This window comes from Pelmatolapia mariae, linkage group LG16_19, assembly GCF_036321145.2.
Source record: "Pelmatolapia mariae isolate MD_Pm_ZW linkage group LG16_19, Pm_UMD_F_2, whole genome shotgun sequence".
Classification (NCBI taxonomy): Eukaryota; Metazoa; Chordata; class Actinopteri; order Cichliformes; family Cichlidae; genus Pelmatolapia; species Pelmatolapia mariae.
Genome location: NC_086241.1, coordinates 42,082,093 through 42,107,164, shown reverse-complemented (window position 1 = coordinate 42,107,164; position 25,072 = coordinate 42,082,093).

Below are 25,072 nucleotides of genomic sequence, written 5' to 3'. Positions count from 1 at the left end.
ACAACACTGAGGTGCGACTTACAGACGATGTTTTGAAATGACAACATTTGCAGAAGTCAAACCTTTCGGATGTTTCAGCTGTTTGTGTCAGTTTCATCTACACAAATAAGACCAGGGCTTGTTTAGTATAGCTCAGCACAGACAGTAGGAGTTTAAATTTCCTGAAAACTCACTGTTCATAATCTGTTAACACTGTTTACAACAAGTAAACAAAGGCTCTTAGATCACAATGCTCAGCTTCATATAAGCAAGTAAAGATGCTTGACGCACAGTTATTTACTTCTCAATATCTAAGTTGTGTCAAACAGTGTGAAAATGTATTGACTATATACTGCTCTCAAAACAAAAATGTACTGCTTAGTAAAACCTCACTATTTTCTCATCAGCTAAAATGTGCCCAGTCCCGAATCCACAGTCCCCACACAGAGGTAGCAGCATATAAGGGGAAATTTTTAAAAAAGGATAAACTAAATGTTTATGTATTAGTCATGACATGCAGTAGACTGGACAGCAGCATTTGATTTGTCAGATACTGATACTGACACTGACATACAAGCTTTCTACACAATACCTTCAAAACACCGTTCACTATTAAAAATGTATTATTGTAGTACTGGAGGGGAAAAAAGTTTTTTTTTCTAGATTTTGATTTTTGTGCAGTCTGATATCAGCAACAAGTTGTCAGAAATTCAACTTGTGTATGCATAAAATTAATTCTTTGACTTTAGACTCAGTAACTTTGTTGTTAAAAAAAAGAAAAGAAACATTATACTCTAACTTGTTGATGGATGTTGTTGTGAGGGAAACTTGTCTTCCATGAGTGTATTTAATTTACTGGTACACCATGATATGCCTTTTATATATCTGTTATATATGTTTTGTCATGTTTTGCACTTCTCCTTGGTTTTAGAAACCTGGATGTTTTTTCTTAATAGCAGAGAACCTGATACCTGGTTTTATAATGGCATATTACCACAGGGGTTTTTTTTAGGTTTTTTCCTCACATCCTCCTCAATGATCCAAATCAGCAAAGGCCTCCTAACCAGGAAACTCTCCAATTGACCTTCCTGGCTTGCATGTCAGCATGTGGTCACAAACTCTGGCCACTAACCAGTTTTTTGTGTCAATGGTGGCGATCCAAAAGTGCAGCAAAGCATGAACATGATTTTATTCATTTTTCACAGTCGCTGGCTCATTTCCTAATTTTTGAATCCTGTGTTTGACTTCCAGCTGCAATGAATCATCAAGTCTTATTCCTACATTCTGGAATTTTAGGAATTCTTGATACATGATTTATACTTGGAGCTTGTCCCACTAAATCTAACTGTTATTCGCTGTTGTAATATCCTTGCTTCAAATATGAGGTGAAACTGAAACTAATCCCTCCAATTCATTTACTGTTATTTCAGTCTTATTTTACTTTTAGGTAACTAATGTATTCATAACAACACCTTTGTATTTCCCATATTTCAAAGTGAAATTGTGTAGTTTTCATTTGGCAGGAGTTCCTTAGATTCAAATAATACAGAAAGTTTTTTCTGTATTTTCAAAAATGAAAAGTATTTCAATAGATTAGCCATCCTAGTATGTAAAGGATGTTTGTAAAGAAAACTATGTTTCCATATGAGCCAAGACACTGTCTTTAAAAAATGTTTTGCTGCGAAGCTGAAAACTTTCATTAGCTCAAAAAGCAGACATGCAGATGTCTTCAGGTGGTTCATACCATTATTAATGACAAAGATAAAGAGCAGCAACCTGCAGCTGACAGGTCTTTCTAACCTTACTTTTTCTCCCTCGGCCTTTCCCACCAGCCCTCCCCCTGGCACCTCCACACTCTGTAAACAGCAGTTTGGTGGGAAAGTTTGGCCCATCCATCTCTCTTCCTGAGGCGGGTGCATTTGGCTGATCGATCGGTTTTAGCTGCAAACCACTGTCAGACTTCTCCTACTGCTCACCAAACCACTGTTCTTTTTTCTTTTTCTTTACTGTGTTTTGGTAAAGATAGAAAATGTATGCTTTCGTAATGTGAGATAATGATTTTATTGCCAAAGTCTTCTTCCAAATCTTCATGGCCTTTCTCCCAGTTCACCGTGCTTCCCCAGTATGAACCTTTAGGTGTTTGTGTGTCTCAGGTCATGTTAGTGTCAGATCAGCCAGGTGCTCAGGATTAGTGTCGCTAAATTCTCTGTACCTTGAAAAGCAGCTGGTGCTTATCACCTAAACAAGGAGATGAACAAAAACAGACGATTAAAGCTTTGGACAGGACTCTGAATGTTAGCATTTAACCCTGGAGAGGACAGAGAAAGTCAACTGTTATCATGTAAACCTAGTCTGTTAGGTTTTAGTCTCTGTTCAGACTTGACAAAAACACAGAGTGGGTTTGTTTTTGTCTGGTTTTTTGCACAATTTCCAAGTGTAGATGTTAAAAATGAAATCTGGAGATTAAGAATATTTTAATGGTGGCATAAAACAAACTAAGCTTCATTCTTGGCAACTTTTCCTAAAGACTTTGGTCGTAAGTTGGACTTGCTTTAAATGACTTATGTCTTGGATATGTCACAATGACAGACTGACTATAGTTTAAGTCCTGAGCTGATCACTTAAGAACTTGAGACTTAAGTTGGACTTACAGACAAAAACCTCTGAATCGTCACTTTCAGCTGATACCTATGTTGAAAGCCTCCAGCGACCCCTGTGCAAAATCGACGACTGAAGGTTGCTAACTTTAGCTGGTCTTTAACTGGTCCTTAATCTTAAACATGTTTTGTCAAGGAAGTCGAGACAAACACGATAAGAGCGATAAGTTGGTGCAAATTACACGCATTCATGTGCTTCTGTTTAAAGTAGAAACTCAAGCAGGACAAAATCCTTCTCTGCTTTTTCTGTGTGTTTTCATTGACCTGTACGCCTCTATTGTGGCTCAAAGTATGTATGTTTTTATATTTTGGACAGATTTACTTTGTTTATGCAAATTTTAAATGTCATTTTCAATCTCAGTCTTAAACGATGTACTTTGTTTCTTCTGCTTCTTTTTTTTCCAAGTCCACAAACTTTTGGTCATGTTGTGTAGCTTGCTGTCTGTAGTTATGCAAACTAAAGAAAAGGAGCTGAACCTTGTTTTTTCCTGTTATTTTTGGCATACAGGTATCTGTGGAGTCATTCTTTGAAAAAAATGAACTTCTTTGCTCCTTTATCAGGCTTCCTCGTCATTTTTTTCACAAAGGTGACAAAAAAGAATGCAGACACTGAGAAGGCTGAACGGACTGGAAGAAAGACATTCATGGGGAAAAGTGTTGGGGGGAGGGGTGGGGAGTTTTAGCCAAGAGGTAAAAGGTCAGGGGCCCTTAAACCAACACTTTGGTCCGCTAAAGCTCTCAGCAATTACGTCTCAGACACACTCTTAGAGGGAGAATAAGCTTGATTCAGCAGCAGCACCAATTAATGCTTGTGGAAATGGCTGAAAGAGAGAGGCCATGGACACAATCACAGTCACTTATTGAGTGGTCCCGGACCCCTCGCTCACTTTCTCAGCCAAAAGGAGAGAAAAAGAAGAAGAGGACAAATTAAGAGTGCAAATTAACTCTCTCTTTTGCATTTTTCCCTCTATTGACGTCTTTTCAGTTGGATAATGAGGCCATCTTGACGCGATAGATCAACCACACGATGCCACACATCCATGCCACATGACACAATCATCTCACCTTTACTATGTTGGTCGTCAATAATTGGCTGCTATCCGTTGTTTTGGTTTTTGGTGTGTTTTTTTAACGTGACAGGAAGCTACTGCTCAGGATGCTGTTTATTGTAGGTTTTCGTGGAATATCAGATTCTGACAACAACATATTTACAGAATTATTCATAGAATCTTTTTATTCTGGTCTTTTTTTCATGGTTGCATATTATTGGTGCCGGTTTTCCAAATCTGCCATTACTTTTTAGACTAATTTCCTTTATTCCAGGCAGTTCTTGTCACTTCTGTATAAATCAGCTAGCAGAGGCATGAAATTTGCAGCAGATAAATTATCTACTATGATCATTGTTTATGTTTCAGTGGGCTGAACAGCTGCATAAGTGCTCATTTAAAATTTTTATTTTTATTTCTGTAACAGATTTGTGTTTATTTTATTCTAAACTCCACTGTTTTTCATTAGAATTAGTTATTTCCTGCAGTTCTTACACTTCAAGTTGCTTGGCAGTCTATCATAAAAACAACTGTCCTAAACATTCATACTCCCAATCGCCCATTTTATCCAAGCTGCAACCTGGAAAAACAAACCAAAACAGAAGTGCCACCAACAGCAGTTCCTCTAATGACCACTTGAGACTGACCACAAAGCAAGTCGGTCTCCATAGGTTTCAGTGTTCAGTGTTAAGTATGTTTACAGTCTGGTATCAAACACTGTTTTCAAAACCTTCCCCACGAGTTCAGGTGCATCTTGTTTCTACTGACCATCTGGCAGATGTTTCTACAACTTGATTGTCACCCACCTGGGGTAAATTCCATAGACTGGAAGGCACCTATCTACAAACATATATACATATTTGTCTGCAGCTTTGAAGGCCAATGAGCACAGTGGTCCATAATTGAAGGACATTTGGAAAAACCAGGACTTTTCCTAGAGCTGGCCCAGCCAAACTCACGAATCAGGGTGGAAAGAAAAAAATAGGTGTCCCGATCTTGTAACATCATAATCAAAAAGATTATGATGATACCCACATAGCAAAATTGGTATGGCCCAGATCTGGCCCACACAATGTGCTTACACATGGCCCACATGCCGCAAAGAATGACGGCCCTTTGGTGGCCCAGATCTGGTTTGCCAGAGGTGGCCCACACATGAGCCAGCACAAGGCCAGTTGCAGACACACTGGTGGTCCTGTGCTGGCCCAGAACAGTTTCAGCTCTGGCCCCAGATGTCAGCCTAATGTGTACCTTAATCAAGCCATGTAACAACAACATGTGCCAGAACATAGTAGAAAAGAAGCATGACAAAACTCTGTTCAGACAGAGAATGGACTGATTCTTATGTAGCACTTTTCTACACTCCCAAGTTAGTTATAGCGCTCCATACAACATCCACATTCTCCCAATCACACACTTTATCTAAACTGAGTGCCTCCTAACTACATTCATACATATTCACACTCTTGACATGCAGACTGGAGGAGCCAGGGATTAAACCATTAATCTTCCGATCAGTAGGTGACCTCCTCTACCTCCTGAGCTACAGCCACCCGCTGGCAAAGATGAGTAAACCCTCACTAGGTTTTGGATAAAGTGTTAACTCACAAACCTGTCAAACCTGCATTTGAAACGTTGACTACCATAGAAGTATAGTATTGCAACATGGCATTTGGGTCTTCTAATTAAAATAGGAAAATAGGAAAATAAATAGTGCCATCATTGCCAGACCACATCTGGTTGACATACACCCTGCCATGACACCAGTCAGTCAGAAGTGCCAGCTTGATGCCAGATCTGGGCCAGACCTGTTTTCTATGAGCCTGGGCCACATAAACCAAACCACAATCGAGCCAGATGTGGCATGCCATCACATAAACAGTGGCATGATTGCCAGGCCTGGCCCATATCTGGATGACTTACGTCTTATCATGCCAGAAGTCAGCCAGCAGTGCCGGCTTGATACCAGATCCGGGCCAGACCTGCTTACTATGTGGGTAAGTGATACCAAAGCTGCTTCAACAACATTTTAAGCAAAGGCTGTAAATATATGTGTGTGTTATATTTTGTTTTGGTGTTTTTGTTATGGTTTTTTTTTTTCAATATTTAATACATTTGCAAGGATCTCAAGCAAACTTTTTTCATTTTGTCATTATGGTGTATTGTGTGTAGGATTTTTATGGGCTCAAAATGTGGTCATAAATATTTTGTACTTGTAAATCAGTTTTGTATGTGTAAAAAGAATTTGTGTGTGCGTAAAAAAGATTTGTGTGTGGACTTAGCCAAAAAAAAACCTGCAAGTTACACGTAGGAATTTTGACCCTATTTTTCTTCCTTTCATCTGATTGGTCAATGTCATGTCAATCACAAATGTAATAATCCAATCAGAGAACAGATGGGTTTGGCTGTCGGAGGGGCACTTTTTTGAACTGCAGGTCTTTGAAGGGAATAAATGCCCTTTTACATGCCAACCCAGCGTTTTCCTTCATCACCACGAAGGAAAACAGTCTGTGATCGTCTGAGTTTGGTGATTTTTGTGTCACAGGTCTACGTGCTTAATACAGGGACTTCCACAGCCTTTTCAACAGCGCTGCGGACCGCGGGGAAGGCAGTGTTTTGGAAATGACAGTCTTCATTACAAAGCTTTCTTCGTTATGAATTAGCATACATGTTTTTCTTGAACATTTGAAGAACTAGCAAAAAAAAAACGAAACTCTTGTAGAGAACATAAAGTCAGAGAGAAACGACAAGGGGCAGGTGCATCTAGTACAGGTAGAGCTGCTGCAAAAACCCACAGAGCCCAGCAGCCAGCGCAACAAATTCTGGATCCTTTGCTTTTAGTTAGCAGTTTCATTTCATTTCATTTATTCATTTATATAGCACATTTAATAACAACAGGGCGTTGACCAAAGTGCTGTACAACATAACAATTAAACAGTGACATTAACAACAACAACAGATAAAAATTAAAAGCAGATTAGGATAAAAGAATTGGTAACTCTCCTACAGTTTCGAAAGCCAGAGTAAAAAAATATGTTTTAAGATGCGATTTAAAAAGAGTAACAGTTGGGGCCTTTCTAATGTGGAGAGGTAGATCGTTCCACATTTTCGGTGCCACAACTGCAAATGGAGTTAGCATTAGCAGCACATCCTGCGTCCGATGTGAAAGGACTTTTATGCTGCGCACTGTGACTCACAGCAATGGTCCCGGGTCAGCCCTGACTTTGTGTTAAACTAATCCTAAAGTAATAATAGTATTTCTAACCACTGATATACCACAACTTTATCCTTTCAACAGCTGCTGAAAGACCTAGCTGCTATCGGATATTTATATAGAGATCCTCCAGCTTCAAACTGTATTACCCTTCAAGGACCTGCAGTTCAAAAAAGTGCCCCTCCGACAGCCAAACCCATCTGTTCTCTGATTGGATTATTACATTTGTGATTGACATGACATTGACCAATCAGATGAAAGGAAGAAAAATAGGGTCAAAATTCGTACGTGTAACTTGCAGGGGTGTTTTTGGCTAAGTCCACACACAAATCTTTTTTACGCACACACAAATCTTTTTTACACATACAAATCTTTTTTACGCACACACAAATCTTTTTTACACATACAAATCTTTTTCACACACACACAAATTCTTTTTACACATACAAATCCTGATTTACAAGTACAAAACTGATTTACAAGTACAAAATATTTATGACCACATTTTGAGCCCATAGATTTTCAGGTGAAAAGAAAATCCATTTTGAAATAAGACTGTAACATGCCAAGATGCACTGTACACTGTTGATGAATGCATTCACCATTTGAATACTGGCAAGGCTGCAACTTAGGTACATGACCTCTCTTATTGACAGCCATATTGATAGCCAGTGGCTATCTGCTATCTATCACCTAAACTAATTCCAGTCACAGTTGTTCCCCGTCAATCATCTGTTAAGGAATTACCAGTGATGTGGAGTGGCCCAGGATGCACATCATATACTTCTTACTCAACTTCTACAGTTATGTCTATCTATTTTTTTGATACTTCTAAGCAGTCTTATGGGAATTAATTTATAAATGAGTATCATGGATTATGGTGTAACTCTCAGATAGTCAATCACACCAATTTCAAATCTGATCTGTATGACTGTGTTAAAACTGAGATATTGACACAAATGACAGAACACGTGTACTAAAGATTTTCCTTACATTAATTGTATCCACCTGATGTTGCAGCAACTACTCACCTGTTAACGATCTGCTGTTTCTTCCTCCTATCAGCCCTAAACGCTCACAGGGGATGGATGCCCCTGCCTGATTTTTCTTCCTGTTAAAAGGGAGTTTTTCCTTCCCGCTGTCAATAAGTGTTTGCTCATAGGGGTTCGTCTAACCTTTGGAGTTTTCTCTGTATTACTGTAGGGTCTCTACCTTACAATATAAATTGCCTGGAATTGAAATTGAGCAATGAGTAAGTATAAAAAAATTGCTGTTATTATGATAACCTCTGCATCTGCCTTTACCCTTTTAGTCGGCCTGTAGATAAAAAAACAAAACAAAACAGGAAAGTATGAGGCAGCATCACCACCACACATACTACATATTTTCTGACCAGACTCTTGACAGGATTCTTCATGAAAAGAGGCATGCAAACATTTAAAATATTACAATACTACATGGACGTAGGCTACGTTCACACTGCAGGCGAAAGCGCATCAAATCCGACTTTTTTGACCCTATGCGACCCATATCCGATCATGGTATGACAGTGTGAACAGCACAAATCCGATATTTTCAAATCCGATCTGGGTCACTTTTGTATGTGGTACTGAATCCGATATACATATCTGATGTTTTAGAAAGCGACTGCTGTTTGAATGGTCATGTCGCATGAAATCCATCTTTTACGTCACTGACACAATACAGACGGCAATTATCAGCGCCGGAGAAGTGCCCAAGAAGACATCGTGAACGCTTCCTGGCCATCCAGTGCAGATGTTAGTGAAACTGTTGGGAAGACAATGTTGGTGAAACGTGAACATGTTATTTGTACTGTATAATCTGCAGATACTGACAGAAATCTGCAACTATCCTTTGAAGCACCGCTCCTCTCTAAAACAGCAATAAGGATAATTATTAGGCCATATGTAAATAACAAAATAACTTTATCACTTAAAGCAAAATTGGTAAACGTAAAGTCCGAAACAAGTCTTTATATTAAGGGTCATCAGTCAAACAATACTGTTTGGTCTGGGTCTAAACAGAGCGCGTTGTGTGTGACGTCTTCTTTTGCGCATGCGGGCCGCTTTGAGGGTTCACACTAGAGCGCGTTTGCTGTCACATTTTATTTGTAGTGTGAACAAGCAGACAAAAAATCAGATTTAATCAAAAAATCGGAATTGAGCATTAAGACCTGCAGTGTGAACGTAGGCAAAGTGTCACAACAGACACATTAAGGCTAACAATATAGAATTATCTTGTAAGTAAAGAACCTGAATGCTTCCTTCAGCATAGACCACTGCAGTGTGTATGTGTATATGTAAAACAAATTTTTACACATACACACAACATCTTAACCCTCATGTGCTAATTTAAGCAAAGATATCTGCATATTATATATACATGTATGTATGCATGGTTTTACACATTCACACATTAATATACACTGGCAAACAACAGCACAGACTTGCTGTGTGTATGTGTTTTAGTATGAATATGTGGGTAAATATCGTAGGGAAACCTTCAAATCCCATCACACATGTCCTCTGAGGTTAGATGACACAGTGTGTTTTGGCAGTGCAAATGTATTCATGTGACTTCTGTCTCTGTGTAAGTTCAGATTTGCACTCTGTCAGTCCCTGCTGGCACACTTCACTCTGATGTGATGCTAGATTTTGTTGAATATACAAGAAAACACAAAGATTTTAATTTAGCAGCAAACATCCTGTTTTAGTGTTTTGTGTGTTCTTTGTAGGAATCGTTCTGGTTCTGGTTCTTGATGTGGGGTGACTTTGGGCTAACACTCTTAGCTTTCACTATAACAAGTGCTAATCATGTCACAGCACTGTTAACACTGTTAACACGGTTACCCGTGATTATGAGATCTTTATCCTTATAATTTAATTGTGAGAAGAGGAAAAATGTGATTAACAGTTGTCTCGGGACCACGATGACACTTCCTGATTTAATTTCCCTTTAATTTATTGCTTGGTTGGAGACATGGGGCCTTTCTCAGTACCAAGTTTCTCATACACTAAAAGTGAAGCATAAATTACTTTTTGTAATTTCGACTGCTTATTTGCAGTATAAATGAAGACAAAAAACAATCTGGAACAAAGGAGAATTTATTTTATCACTGCAATCATATTGGCTGATGGAAGCACCTCCTAGCTTTACTTGCTTCCGTGAAGCTAACCAAATCTTATATACAACATCAATATTTTATCATAAACACAACAGATGGTCATGATTGTTGCCAAATTCTTATTTAAAGTGCACCTATTAGGGGTTTCCTTACTTTCTGACATATACACTGTATTATCTTGTATTAATGTATGGTATTAAAGTGGACAAAGTATCAAATAATGAGGTTTTGTATAAGGATGTACAAGTAACCCCTATGTTTCAGAGGTTTAAGCTTCATTCTGCTGTCAGTGCTCTTTTTTTTTAAAAAGCAACTGTTACTAACACAGAGTGATGTCAGTAAGAGGTGCAATGCATAAAAGGATCATCTCAGCTGCACACTGGCCATGAGCACAGAAGCCCTGCTCAGCTGTTTTTTAAATCTTTTGTTTGTAATAGCAGCCAAAGAAAAGGTTTGCTTGAAGAGAACATAAAACTGGTACTTGTTTGAATGAATGAACTGTGAATAATCCAAAGCTATTCCTAAAAATAAAAAATATGTTGCTACAAAGGCGCACGATAGGTCTCCTTCAACTGGGCTGGAAATCTGGGGGAGTTAAATAATACAGGCCACTCCTTGTACCACCGCTAAAAGGTCTACATTTCAAAATGTAAGGAAGGTTCAGCATAGCTATATTAGAGTACAAGTACAGTCAGTTCTTGTAGTTCCTGGATGGGGAGAAATGCAAAGGTGTGAAAAAGTGGGCCACTTTGACGGGGACCAAATGTGGGTCCATGAGAAGCATGTGTGAAACTTTAAGGAGTTTGTCTATCAAGAATGGTCTGAGAAGGAGGGACAAACCATGAGAAGGACACAGGGTGTATGTACATATGCTGGAACAAGTTGCAGCTTCCATGAATTAAAAAGTATGCTGCTAGGACACCTTCAGACAAAGCAGTCTGTGTGGATGCGATAGACCTGTGGAACTTCAAGAAAGTCTTAGAACAGAGCAGTTCATTTTCCGCACTCTCGTGTGCACACGTGTGTTGTAGTTGTAAGACAGAATGTGAACCCCCTGTCTGATAGATTGGTCTTAATATTTACTGAAGAACTTTAATCACCAGAACTAAATGAGACATAGTTGTCTGTCTGTTGGTAATCACTCTTCTTCTTCTGTGGTTCTAATCGTTGGTAGTGTAAAGTTTGGAGCACAGAGTGATCGACCTCCAGCTGATCCCTGCAAGCTCCAAGTGTTTAGAGTCAAACTTCAGTTCCATCTGATCTATTGGTCACAGTGTTTAGGAGCAAACCTTCACCGACTCGTACTCAGCACACACACACAATAGATCACACACCAGGGACACAGAGTGTGTGTGTGTGTGTGTGTGTGTGTGTGTGTGTGTGTGTGTGTGTGTGTGTGTGTGTGTGTGTGTGTGTGTGTGTGTGTGTGTGTGTGTGTATGTGTGTGTGTGTGTTAACCATATTCCTCATCTCCGTCAGCAGCCAATTGGTCAGCTCATTAGTGGATCATACATCAGTGTTGGCTTGACCTCCCTCTTCAGTTTTTTTCTGTCTCTGGAACTGTGACTCATTTCAGTTTGGATCCACCAAGTCCACATTTCTAGACCGTATATGTCACCACCACAACAACAAACTCTGTCATCTTTGAATGGTCTTTCATAACAGTGCCAAGAAATTAGGATTTTGTACAAATTTTAAATGACTTGGACTGACTTGAGACAAATATGCAAACACAAATGTTTCTATACAGATGCAACACAGTTTTAAACCTAACTTTAACAACTTTTTGCAGATATTAGTTACAAAAAAATGCTGTTCATGGATATTGTTTATAGATCTGAACAGTAGGTAAAACCGAATCTCAAGTCCTATTACTGCAGAAGAAAAGCATACAAAAGACATCATTAAAAGGTCTAGTCAAAACTGAAATGAACAGTACTGGTGTTACTGGTGTTTGTGTTCAGGTTTCCTTTTCTGTGCAAAATGCACATAAGAAAACAAAGAGTAGCAGACATAATTATTTTTTGCATAACTTTATCAGTCTCTCACTTCATTGTCACAAAATCTTGGTGCAAACTTTTTTACAACAGTGCTTCAGTTGATTGAGGTTTTCTGGCATTTGTCTATGCACAGCTCTCAGAGAGTACCACCACAGTATTTCTTGCAGGTTGAGGTCTGGACTTTCACTGGGCCATTGCAACATCTTTATTCTTTCCTTTTTATGAACTCCGCAGTATAGCAAAATATTCTAGAGTCAAATGTGGGCCCATCTGTCCGTCAGCAAAGTCTTGACTGAAACTAGGTCACACAACAGGACAGCAATCTTAAGCAGACCAGCAAATCTACAGCAGAACTACAAAACAAGGATTCAAGGAGCTTTATTGTCATTCGCATCACATGTTAAGATGAGGTGTGGGGGGTGTTTTTTGTTTTTAACAAACAAGGTGCCCAGGCTCAAATCGCCCCTTCACCACCATGTATTTTGCCAAATGTGACCATTATGGCAAAATATCTCCATTTGGTTTCATTTTTCTAAAGAACATTGTTTCAGTATTCTTACATATAGTTTGTTCAGATGTTACTTTCTAAACCTAACGTGAGATCATGCTCTTTTCTTCAGAGACTAGAAGATTTCTCAAGTCGGTCTTTTTTCAGTTGTACTGTCATGAACTTTAACACATACTGTGTTTGCAGAGGGTGACATGTAGTTCATGGTTTTTTTTGCAGCTGCTCTGAGCCTGGTCTGACCTTGCAGGTGGAGTTTGCTGGGCAGTCTTTTCCAGAGAAGATTGGCAACTTATCTAATTCTAATAATTATCAGTCTTACTATATAATGATGGACTTCATAAATGTTCGGAAATGGGATCCAACCTTTCCAGACTGATGGACAGTAGCAATTGCTTCTCTAAGGTCACTGCTGATGTCTCTCCTCTTTGGCATTGTTTTAACACACACTTGAATGCTTCAGACCAGCAAAACATCAACATGTGTGTTTTTATAAAATTTCTCACACTTGGGCCCATTTGATTAGTAGCATCTGGTTCCTAGTTTTCCTCTCCATAAATAGAAGAGTCAGTAATGGTTCCAATTTTTTAACAGAATTTGAAGTAAAACAGCAAAAGCTTGAGACTTCTATGTATATCATTATTTATTTATTTCACTCAGCTTTTTCCTCTTCATCCCACCACAGCTGTCACTGTTTCTGTGTCCCTTCAACAGACATTTAAGTGTACAAGATGCACTCAGTCGAAGTTAAGTTAATGTATTTTTTAATTGATTATAAAGCAACAGCTCTTATAAATGTCTAATTTCAAATTTGTGTACCTTTAAGTTGCTAATAGAGCCCACTTCACTCTGTCAGACACGTTCTAATTAAGTGATTTCTTGATTCAATAGGTCTGGCAGTAATCAGGTCTGGGTGTGGCTAGAGAAATTTAACTCAGCTTTCCAACAAATATGTTTAATCACATCATACATAAAGAGCACAAGGGCACACACACACACACACACACACACAAACTCTCTGACATGCAGTGGCCTCATTTTTCAAGGGAGGCATTGTGTTAATATTTTCTAGTTTATATTCAGGACATTTGTGGTAAATTGTATTCCTTTCTTTGTGACTCAATTAACTAAGAGGCTCATGGCCTGAGACTGAGAGGCAAAGTATCTGAACACACCTTTGTTGTTAGCTGTAACAGTTCATCATCCTCCTAACTGTTGAGTTCGTACACTGTGACACAGCTCCTTTTGCAAATATTGTGCAAATTTGACCCGAGACAGTTTTGTGTAAAATGTAAATTAGTGTTTCTACAAATGAATGCAATGTGAATATTCCCAAGGGAACTTGAAAAACTATGTCAAGTGTTGAAGTTATGTCATGATTGTGAATTTGTTTTGATTTTTGCCTTTATAGTAGCTGTGAGACCTCTGTTTATTTGAGAATTTCTACACATGATCTTCTTACTATTTGGATTTCCTATGAAACAGGGAAGAAATCTGAGCACAGGCATTTCTAGCCACACAGTGACAGTTCGTTGTAACTCTGCAAGTCACTGAGTAGGTCAACTACTCAACAGCTTTGGCCCACATGGAAAACTTAAAAAAAAATATTACGTTACACTGTTCTGAGCCGAGTAAGAAGTTGCAAGGAACAAGTGCCCACTCTGGGTGGCGGAACAAGTTGCTGCCCCAAGTGGAGGATTTTTTCCACAGTCTTCCAGTCTTTCCACAAGGGGAGATTGACATTTGGATTGTGGGCGTGTCTGCATTAGTACGTAGTGGTGAAGAGAGAGCTGAGTGTAAAAACAAAGCTGTCAATTTGTGAGTCATCAGCTGAAAGAATGAAATTTCAGATACAAGCAGCAGAAATTAGGTTTCTCTGAAGGGTGGCTGGCCTCTCTTTTAGAGATAGAGTGAGGAGTTCAATCAGTCAAGATGGGCTCAGAGTAGGAGCCAGTTCAGGTGCACTGGAATCTGACAATAATGCCTCCTGCGTCAGGGGTTCTGGACATGTCTTACTTGGGAGTAGGCCCCCGGCTAGATCCAGGACACTCTGGAGAGATTATATCTCTTGGCTGGCTGGGGAACATCTCTGCGTGGCTAAGGGGAAGGAGGTCTGGGCTTCTCTCCTTAGGCTGCTACCCTGATGACACGGCCGAAGATAAGCAGAAGAAGATGGATGGATGGATGGATGGATGGATGGATGGATGGATGGATGGATGGATGTTACATTGCTATTAGACACAACTGCTATAGCTGCTTTCTAACCTTCTCTCACTTTCTGCTCTCCTCCATGCACCTTGGAAATCTCTATTTTCCGACACTGTACACTGTCATATTGTTGGGATTTCCTTTGAAGACAAAAAAATATATATTCAGTCATGTAAATGTTGAACTGGAAAGCAAAGCTTTGTTGTTGGTAATATTTTTGTTGTTCATTTTTTTTCCAGTTCTTTTTCATGCTCTTTGTCTTTTGTTTTTCATGTCCTTCATGTTGTTGTTTTTCTTGCACTTATTCGTGTATTTTCTCCTATTTTTTTAAGAAACACTGTTTTGTCAGTGATATGACAGCGTATTATTAAACTTTAACACGTTACACCAAGCTGGTACACAATCTGCGAGAAAGGAAAAACATGGTTTTAGTCTGGACAAAGGAACAAACAGTAAGGAGAAAAAAAATGTTGTTTTACAACTCAGTGCGGGCATGATCCTATCCTGCTTCTTCTGATTCTGTCTTCAGCAGATCTTTGACTCATTAGCGCTCAACTGAACAATCGTGACTTTCACTTCAGATCAGACAGAACCTTTTTTCTGTCACTGTAAGCACTCATACATATATCTCCTTCAAAACATAGCCACTTAACTCACCCTGACAGTCAGCCCCTCCCATCCCCGATGCTGTTGCTATTGTCCTAATACTCACAAGCCAATTTCAGCAAACCCAGTTAACAGCCTGCAGAACTTAGCCAAGCTGATAGACTGACAGTTCTCCGACAAAAGCCACACAGGAGAAATTCCCCTGCTGCTAATATCTGCTGTCAGCCCGGACGCATCTAAAATGCAGCTAATGCATCGCCCCTCTGCCGCTGCGCCTCCCCCAAGCACCGCCACCTCCCCACCTCACTACAGCTGACAGAGAGAGAAAAAGGGAGAGTGATATGAATACTTTGAGAATAACAATGCTAAAAAAGAAAAAAAGAAGAAGAAGCTGCTCTCTAATGGTGCCGGCAAATAGCGAAGCATATTCAGCCTGACAAAAGGGGCTTCTGTGTGACGGGATGTTCAATCTTCCCAGGTGTCAGTGCCTTCACACAGGAGGGGAAATGGGTGCCAGACAGAGAAACATCCAAATCCCCACAAGTGCATCCTAAGTAGGCATCATGTTGCAGAGAGCTGAGTGATAGTGATAGCAGCATGATGATGATGATGATGATGATGGCGATGATGATGATGATGATGCTGATGATGATAGTGCAGCTATTTGGACTTGATGGGACGCCGTTTTTGCCTCCACACAAACAGTTTGTGTCGCTGCTTTCACTGTTTGAGAGCAAAGCTGGGAAAACAAAAAGGGAGCTTTATAATGGCGGGGTTGTGTCAGAGTAGGAAAGGCCTGGAGCTTATTTTTGCTGTTTAATGTCAGTTTTACTGGCAGAAGGGTATGATCGCGCGCAGTTTCTCCAGAATGTTCAGCTGACAGCCACAGAGTGCTAATCTGGAAGGTCAAAGTGCCCCAGAGATGGTTACGCTGTCACGACAAAGTAAGATTTTCATCTGTTTGAGAAAGTTCATTTCACCTTGACTTCACAACACGATATGAAGAAATAGACCGAATAACATGTTTGTAAGAATACAAGGATTTACCAGCAGTACCGGTGACCATTTCTAATTGTGTCAATCTTGAGACACAGAATGACCTCAAAGACACATAGAATCGCTATAATGACAGATGCAGTGACGAAATGTAGAAAAAGTACCCACAAAGGTTTAAAACCTGCCCACAAAACCGTGGTCCTCAAACTGTACACACAGAAATGCAGCCCTGAATTTAGCCCTCTTTAGAACCAGTCTTGTGTCAGACTCTCAGCACATTCACTGGCTTTTGAACTTGGTTTAATTTCCACTTAATTCCTGCAATACTTTTTTAGATTTATTTCATAGTCATTACACCCGCTTGGGGTAATAAATATCCATCAGCAAATTACCCATGTCCAAATACAGATACAATTTCAATTCAATTCAATTCAATTCAATTCAGTTTTATTTATACACCGCCAAGTCACAACAACAGTCGCCTCAAGGCGCTTTATATTGTAAGGTAGACCCTACAATAATACATTCAGAGAAAAAAAAACAACAATCATATGACCCCCTATAAGCAAGCACTTTGACGACAGTGGGAAGGAAAAACTCTTTTAACAGGAAGAAACCTCCAGCAGAACCAGGCTCAGGGAGGGGTGGGGCCATCTGCTGCGACTGGTTGGGGTGAGAGAAGGAAGACAGGATAGAAGACATACTGTGGAAGAGAGACAGAGATTAATAACAAGTACGATTCAATGCAGAGAGGTCTATTAACACAAAGTGAGTGAGAAAGGTGACTAAAGAACTCATTGCATTATGGGAATCCCCCAGCAGTGTACACCTATTGCAGCATAACTAAGGGAGGATTCAGGGTCACCTGGTCCAGCCCTAACTATATGCTTTAGCAAAAAAGAAAGTTCTAAGCCTAATCTTAAAAGTAGAGATAGTGTCTGTCTCCCAAAGGCTCTGCCTCCAATTCAACAAGTAAACCTGCAGTGTGAGAGCGAAGCGCTCTAAATGGGTGACATGGTACTATAAAGTCATTAAGATAAGATGGGGCCTGATTATTTAAGACCTTGTATGTGAGGAGCAGGATTTTGAATTCAATTCTTGATTTAACAGGAAGCCAATGAAGGGAAGCCAAAACAGGAGAAATATGTTCTCTCTTTCTAGTCCCTGTCAGGACTCTTACTGCAGCATTTTGGATTAACTGAAAGCTTTTCAGGGAGTTTTTAGGACTTCCTGATAATAATGAATTACAGTAGTCCAGCCTAGAAGTAATAAATGCATGAACTAGTTTTTCAGACAGGATATTTCTAATTTTAGAGATATTGTGCAAATGGAAGAAGGCAGTCCTACATATTTGTTTAATATGTGCATTGAAGGACATATCCGGGTCAAAAATGACTCCAAGGTTCCTCACAGTGCTACTGGAGGCCAAGGTAATGCCATCCAGAGTAAGAATCTGGTTAGATACCATATTTCTATGATTTTCAGGGCCGAATATAATACCCTCAGTTTTATCTGAATTAAGAAGCAGAAAGTTAGCAGCCATCCAGGTCTTTATGTCTTTAAGACAGTCTTGCGGTTTAACTAATTGGTGTGTGTTATCTGGCTTCATGGATGGATAAAGTTGGGTGTCATCTGCATAGCAGTGAAAATGTCTGATGATACTGCCGGGGAAGCATGTATAATGTAAATCATCGACTCCTTAATTGCCTTGGCTGTATTTTCTGGGTCACTGTCATGCAGGCCAAACTAGATGTTCATTTGCAAACCTAAGACGTGCTTGTGTGCCTTCTTATGCAGGTGGACTTTAAAGGCGCTGTAAGATTTCAACCCTTATAATGTATTACCAATGGTGTTCTTAGTGACTGTTGTCTCAAGGCCATTGAGATCATTAACAAGCTCTTCCTGTGTAGTTTTAGACTGACCCATCACTTTTGACATGATCATCTCCACCCCATGAAAAAAGATCTTGGATGAAGCTCCAGACTGAGGTAGACTGATGGTCATAATATATTTCTTCCATTTCCAAATAATCACAGCAACAGTTGTCACCTTCTTATCAAACTTCCTGCTGATGGTCTGGTAGCCCATTCCAGTCTTGTGATGGTGTACAATCTGGTACCTTTAATAGCTCACACTCTGCCATATAACATCTAATTTGGAGGAAAAACACTTGTTGATTTCATTTATTAGTTATATTAGTTACTAAGTAATTATATTATTATATTAGTTTTACAGATCTGCCACCTTCATCTTTTGGCAGGATTATACATGATATTGTTTTTACTTGGAAAGAGACGAGAAAAACGGTGTTATTACTGGAGTAGCACTAGTTTGAAAGTGTGCGGCAGTTATTAATTGAAGTTCCCTGCCTGTCCTGCATCTGTACTGCATTAGCATTACCACAGCATAGCAGTAACCATGGTAACCAGCTTCCATCAGGCATCCTGCGTCTTTACCTACATATCTACCTGAACAAAACACACGAGCAAATGCATACACACTGCTCACAGCACATCCATCAGCTGGTTTCCTCTCCACCAAGTCTTAACAGTGTGTGAGCACACACATGTGAACACATGTGTGTGTGTGTGTGTGTGTGTGTGTGTGTGTGTGTGTGTGTGTGTGTGTGTGTGTGTGTGTGTGTGTGTGTGTGTGTGTGTGTGTGTGCGTGCGTGTGTGTCAGAGCTGACAGCCTTTTCTTTGTTTAGTTGAAGTGACAGAAACAGCTTTTCCCTGTCTGCTAGAGTAGGACATCAAACACAGACACACAAACACAAATACACAGAAAGATATACACACTAATAACCAGGCAGTGAGTGTAGAGAGACAGTGTGTGTCAGAGTGTGTTTGTGTATATTGTAGGGGAGGTGTGTGCATGAGAAAGAGAGAGTATATTTTCAAGACCCAGTTCACATATTTGTTTATTTTTTCATGTGTGTGTCATAGTGTCTAATTGCAAGTGCTGGTTTAAAGTACTGTAAATGTACATAAATTTAGGTAATTTAAAGGATGAGTTGCATGCTAACATATACATCTCATTGGGCATCATACTGTTTGCTGTTTTACTGTGTGTTTGTTTTTATATGTTTAGTTTTAAATAACATGTTCATCCATTTGTACTCGTGTATGAGAGACAGAGAGAGAGAGAGAGAAAAACCTGCATCCCTTAGCTGTCGTAGGCCTGGAGATGGTTACCTTGGAAACCAAGGGCAGTAAAGATGGAGGGGGAAGAGACATGAGTTGATTGGCATTCCCCCCCTCCCCTGCTGTTTAATAATCTCCATTTACTGCTGAGACGGATTGATCTGGCAGATAAAAACAGAGAAGTTCCGTCTCCCTTACCTTCCCTGGTGCTTCCATCCATCTATCTATCTATCTATATATATATAGATAGATAGATAGATATAGGTATATAGATATATACACACACACACATAGATAGATAGATGGATAGATTTAGATAAATAGATATATAGATATATAAATATATAGATTTAATAATATATGATAACAAAACAATTGTTTCGTTGATATAAATATATACGTACTTTATAGAAAATATACAATATTAAATTAAAATTCAATATTTCAAAGTTAAAACACCATGTAGAGTATACGCAAGATATTGAAAATAGTCCGGGTGTCGAAAGGAGGATTTATAAAGTCTGATCACCTGAGGTGGGAATGATTTCCCGTGGCGTTCCATGGTGCATCGTGGTTGAATGAGTCTTGCTGAAGACTGGCTCCTGTGGCCATCTGGCACAATATGGAGAGGGCATGAATGATTGTCCAGTACTGCCCCTAACTTGAACAGCATCTTTCTTTCTAAACCCACTATCAGAGAGTCAAGCTCCATACCCACAATTTTACTTGTGGATCAGCTTATTGAAACTGTTACCCACTGTGCTGCCCCAGTACAGTGAGTATAGTGAGGACACAGAAGACAAAAACTAGCCACTACAGACTCATTAAGCATCCAGAGCATCATCCAGCAGATATTAAAGGATCTTAAATATCTCAGAAATGAAGTTTCTAATGAAGTCAAATTTAATGCATTGTATTGTATAATGCTGTTTCAACTCTCTGTCCAGTGTTGTCTAATTTCTTCAGCCTAATTTGGTTTAGTGTTCTCTGGTGCTTTCATCCTGGTTTGGGCCATTATTCTCTGGTGTTTAAGTCCTCCTTTGGACCATTATTCATTGTGGTTTTACCACAGGCTTGGCCTGTTATTCTTTGGTATCTCTTTAATTCTGGTTCATTCTCTGTTGGTAAATATTTTTTGTTGCTCTAGCTTTAAGTTAAACCACCATTCACATTTCCTAAATCCTGATTTGGTCAATGGCTATCTAGTACTTTAGTCTGGATCATACAGAGTGTTTCCAGTACTTTAAACCCTGGTTTAGTACATTGGTGTAGTGTAACTGAGCTGTAAAGAATTAGAAAACCTGCATGTTACAAAGCCATAAATAGCACATACAGTGCTTGGACAGGCTTTTCATGCATTTCTTTGTCTTTCTGTCTCTTTTCCCGTTGTTCTAGTTGCTCCTGATGGGTCGTCAATCAGTGGCCAAACGCACACAAAATGCCCACAAACATACACATATATGATCTCTCCCACTGCATTAAAACTGTCCTTGTCTGAGTCTTTGTGTGAAAATCTCTCTGTTTAACAATAGCTTGTTGTCTAAACATACACACAGCCATGGTGTGTGTTTGTATCTGTTGTTGTTGTTGTCGACGATATTTCCCAAGGCATCATGAGAAAACAACACAGACAAAAAGGAGGAACGGAAGATGAGTGATGGACGATGAGAGAGCAAGAAAAAAAATGAGCTCATGGGGGGAAATGGCAGTCTGTGAAAATTCGCACACATACGAATGACACAAACACACGCACAAATACACAAACACAAACAACAGTGGCAAGATTTAATACGGAGTTGAGGGTATTGAGGGTTTGGAGGTGTGATTTGGGAGGAGTGGGAAACGCCGCGCATGCCTCCTCTGGTGAATTGGATCATCAACCACATCCCAGGATGCTCACACACACACAGGCGCGCACACACACAGGCGCACACGACACTTATTAGGTGGAGCAGGTACAGCTGGGGCTTGGATTTAAAGACAACACCACCTGGCCTGATGGTAGTCTGACAGTGATTAACACACACACGCTCATCACACAAAGACACAGATGCATTTATACACTGCTACTTCACATGTACTGGATGATACACCGAATGCAGATATCACACGTAAAACATACAACATGTTATCTTTCTCCTGTGATGGCACAGATGCTGTTTTATTCTTTGACATGTTTTTATGTCCATTTGTGATTCATAAATGTGACAGATACTAGGATCAGTTCAAAATTGTGTCAGAGCCTCTTGTTCACTGTCACTGAAAGCATAGGACATAAAATAACATGAGTTTAAAGAAGCAAAAAGCGTGCATGCACAAGTAGAAGTATATAGGAATATATATATCCAATTATTGCAGGCCAACACACCAACATCAGGCTTTATGAAAATATAATTTGTCTCCTAATATTCAGCAGTACTTTTAAACATGATTTGTATGTATGAAATAAAATTTTTCATGTCCAATTTGGTTTACTTATAAATAGCGGTGCTATCCTCAGATGCTGTAAAAAGTTTTTAAATTTTCTGTAACATCTCTGATACATAAATGTTGCCCAGTGCCCAAACTGGGCTCATCACATTATTCTCTTTATTTCACCAACAGTACAAAACAGACACCGTTTCAGAGGGTGTTGGGTAGTGTTTAGCAGCTCAGTTTAGTATTTTCACATGTTTTTAACCTGGTTTTGTCCATTTCTTTTATTCATGACGCTCACTGTTTGTTTGAATACTGTCACATGGTTTAATATGCTCTGCTGACTCAGCTCCAGTTTGGTCCATTTACTTAACTGATCCGTGTGCGAAACCTTGCTTGGTTTTGTTGCATTTATACAAATGGAATCACTCATCGCCTTTTACTCAACAGCAAAACTGGGAGAGTAATGTAATATTACAGCTACAGTCTGCATACTGATGTCTTTGTTCACTAGAGTAACTGGTTAGTGAGGAAGTCATGTCTGTCTTTGGGCCATTCAAAAGCTCTTGTTAAACAGCTTTTCACACTGTTCTTGTAGTTTTACATGAGGGATTGTTTTGACACTTAGACATTCATATTGTTTAACAGTGTAACAAAAGATTTTCAACCAGGTTCATCATAAGCATGTAATCTCAAAAAGCACTCCATTAGTTTGAGCACATTGAGTACATTTTACTAAGACGCACTCCAGGTCTCTGTACTAAAGCTAATGAAAGTTTGTGTTAGGAAAAAGTAAATATACACATACACAAAAATGCCAAGTCAATGCTATTTCCTGGGAAAATGCAGAGTCTGGAGCATTAGATACAGGAAAACATGTTGGGTTTGAGCTTGATAAATTGTTATACACCAGAGCATAAATGGTTTATTAATAAGATGCTTAATAAGAAAAAAACAGCAGCATCCTTGTTTTATTAATTTTGCTAAACAATTATATGTTACCTGTACATGCAGATATATGAAATTTTTTCTCTGTAGCAGAAACAGCTAAAGTAGGAACTGTAAATAGGAATAAGTACATTTAGCAGACTTATTCTTTAAGCTGTGGGGAACATTATTATTGGATATTTTAAAGGGAAAGATAGGTGTCAAAGAAAATGATAAAAACGAATGGAGGAAGTCAACAAAGAGACATAGACATAAACAGTGACAGACTGTTGGAGAGTTGCTGAATTCCCCTGATTACCGACACACAAACACAAAGTTGACACACAAAGAAACAGTGATATGCTGTCTAATATGAGTAATACACACACACACACACACACAGAGATAAACCCCAGAGACAAGAGAAGCTGAGGGGATTTGTTGCAAAAGTCTTTGTGTCTGTAAACTCAGTGAGGCTGTTGGGAAAACAGAAAGCCCAGAGCTCAGGCTGGCACACACATACACAGAGTGAGAAAGAGTGTAAAAAAGACTTGGAAAGACAAAATAGAAATACATATGACGAGAATCATAAACGATGCCTTCCAGAACTTTTTTGCTGTTTGTGCTATTTTTTGCCATTATTAGCCTAATTAGCCTATTAGCCAGATTAGCCATTAGCCTAATGCTACATTGCGTTATATTGCAATGGAATGATACAGCATACTGTATTCATACTGCATACAATTAGATCACATGGTACGGTGTCTCAAGTTACTGTACATTTTGTATATTTTGTTGGGTCACATTGTTTTTGTTTGTGTTACTTCTTACTAAAAGCAAGTTGCATCACATGATAGAAATATAATCCAACATGACACACAGTCCTTCAAGAAATCAGGCTTGCCACTTGACATCCCTTTTGATAATACTTCTGGGTAGGGATGGGTATCGAAAACCGGTTCTTGTTGAGAACCGGTTCCCACTGTTTCAATTCCTTGGAATTGTTTGCCGTTTTTCCAAACGATTCCCTTATCGATTCCAGTCGCCCCGAATGACGTCACCGCTTTGCAGAGCGTCATTTACCTGGCAGGAAACATGGCGGCTCAAACGCTAAAAAGTTTGGTCATACTTAGGGATGGGTATCGTTTAGGTTTTATCCGATACCGGTGCCAAACCGGTACTTTTGAAACGGTGCCGGTGCTTAAATGGTGCTCAAACCGGTGCTTAAAGAATGGAGAACACAAAATTGGTCCAAAAACCTCTCATGTTCAGCTGTTTTTTGTAAAAAGATAACAATGTTAGCCTTTTCTGCAGCTATAGGGCATACATGGTATCACTCTTGGCTGGAAGCAGTGCTTAAACAATGGAAAAAACACAAAATTGGTCCAAAAACCTCTCATGTTTAACTGTTTTCCACTTTTTCTTTTGGTCATTTTAGCCTTTTTGGCCAGGGTGAAGGGAGTATCTGCCATCAAACAAGAAGACAGCCGCATGTAGCTATGATGATGTTTGCTAGTTCACCTCACATGCAGTAATGTAATAACGCGGTTAGCATACTCAACATAAATTACACACGAACAACATTAAGCTACTGACCCAGAGAAGAACAGCTGCTGCTGCCATCATCATCCGTCATCATTTCTGCTACACTGGCAGGGCTAGGGGCCAGGACTCTACTCTTCGAGTTTTTGGGGGATGTTGCTAACTCCAGGTCCGATAACAGGCACCACACCCGCAGTAGATGTGCTCGGTGTGAGGTCTCGCAGCAAGCTATCAAACACGGCGCATTTCTCGGCTTTAAAAAAAACGCTATGCGTCGCCAGGTGTTTCATCGGATTTGAGGTGTTACCTCCTTTGACAGTATCACAGTATCACCTTAAAGCACTTGTTACAGGCTGCTGAGTTTGCATCTTTTGCTGTGAAGTACAGCCAGACTTTTGACCGCTTCATCTTGGGCATTTTTAATCTGTAGCTCTGCTCTAAAAGAACGTACATACCTGGGCCCGCCTACTATCCTCGGAAACGTAAAATGATTGGCTAGAATTGGCTCAGGAAAAAAAAAAAAGCACCAAAATAAAGCACCGAAATGTGCGCTGCTTTTCGGTCTGGTTACTACCGTTTATGTCAGAACCGGTGCCATCATGGCACCGGACACCGGTACCCATCCCTAGTCATACTTTACCAGAACGGATGACAACAGGGCAACTTGCAATACTTGCAAAGTAGATAT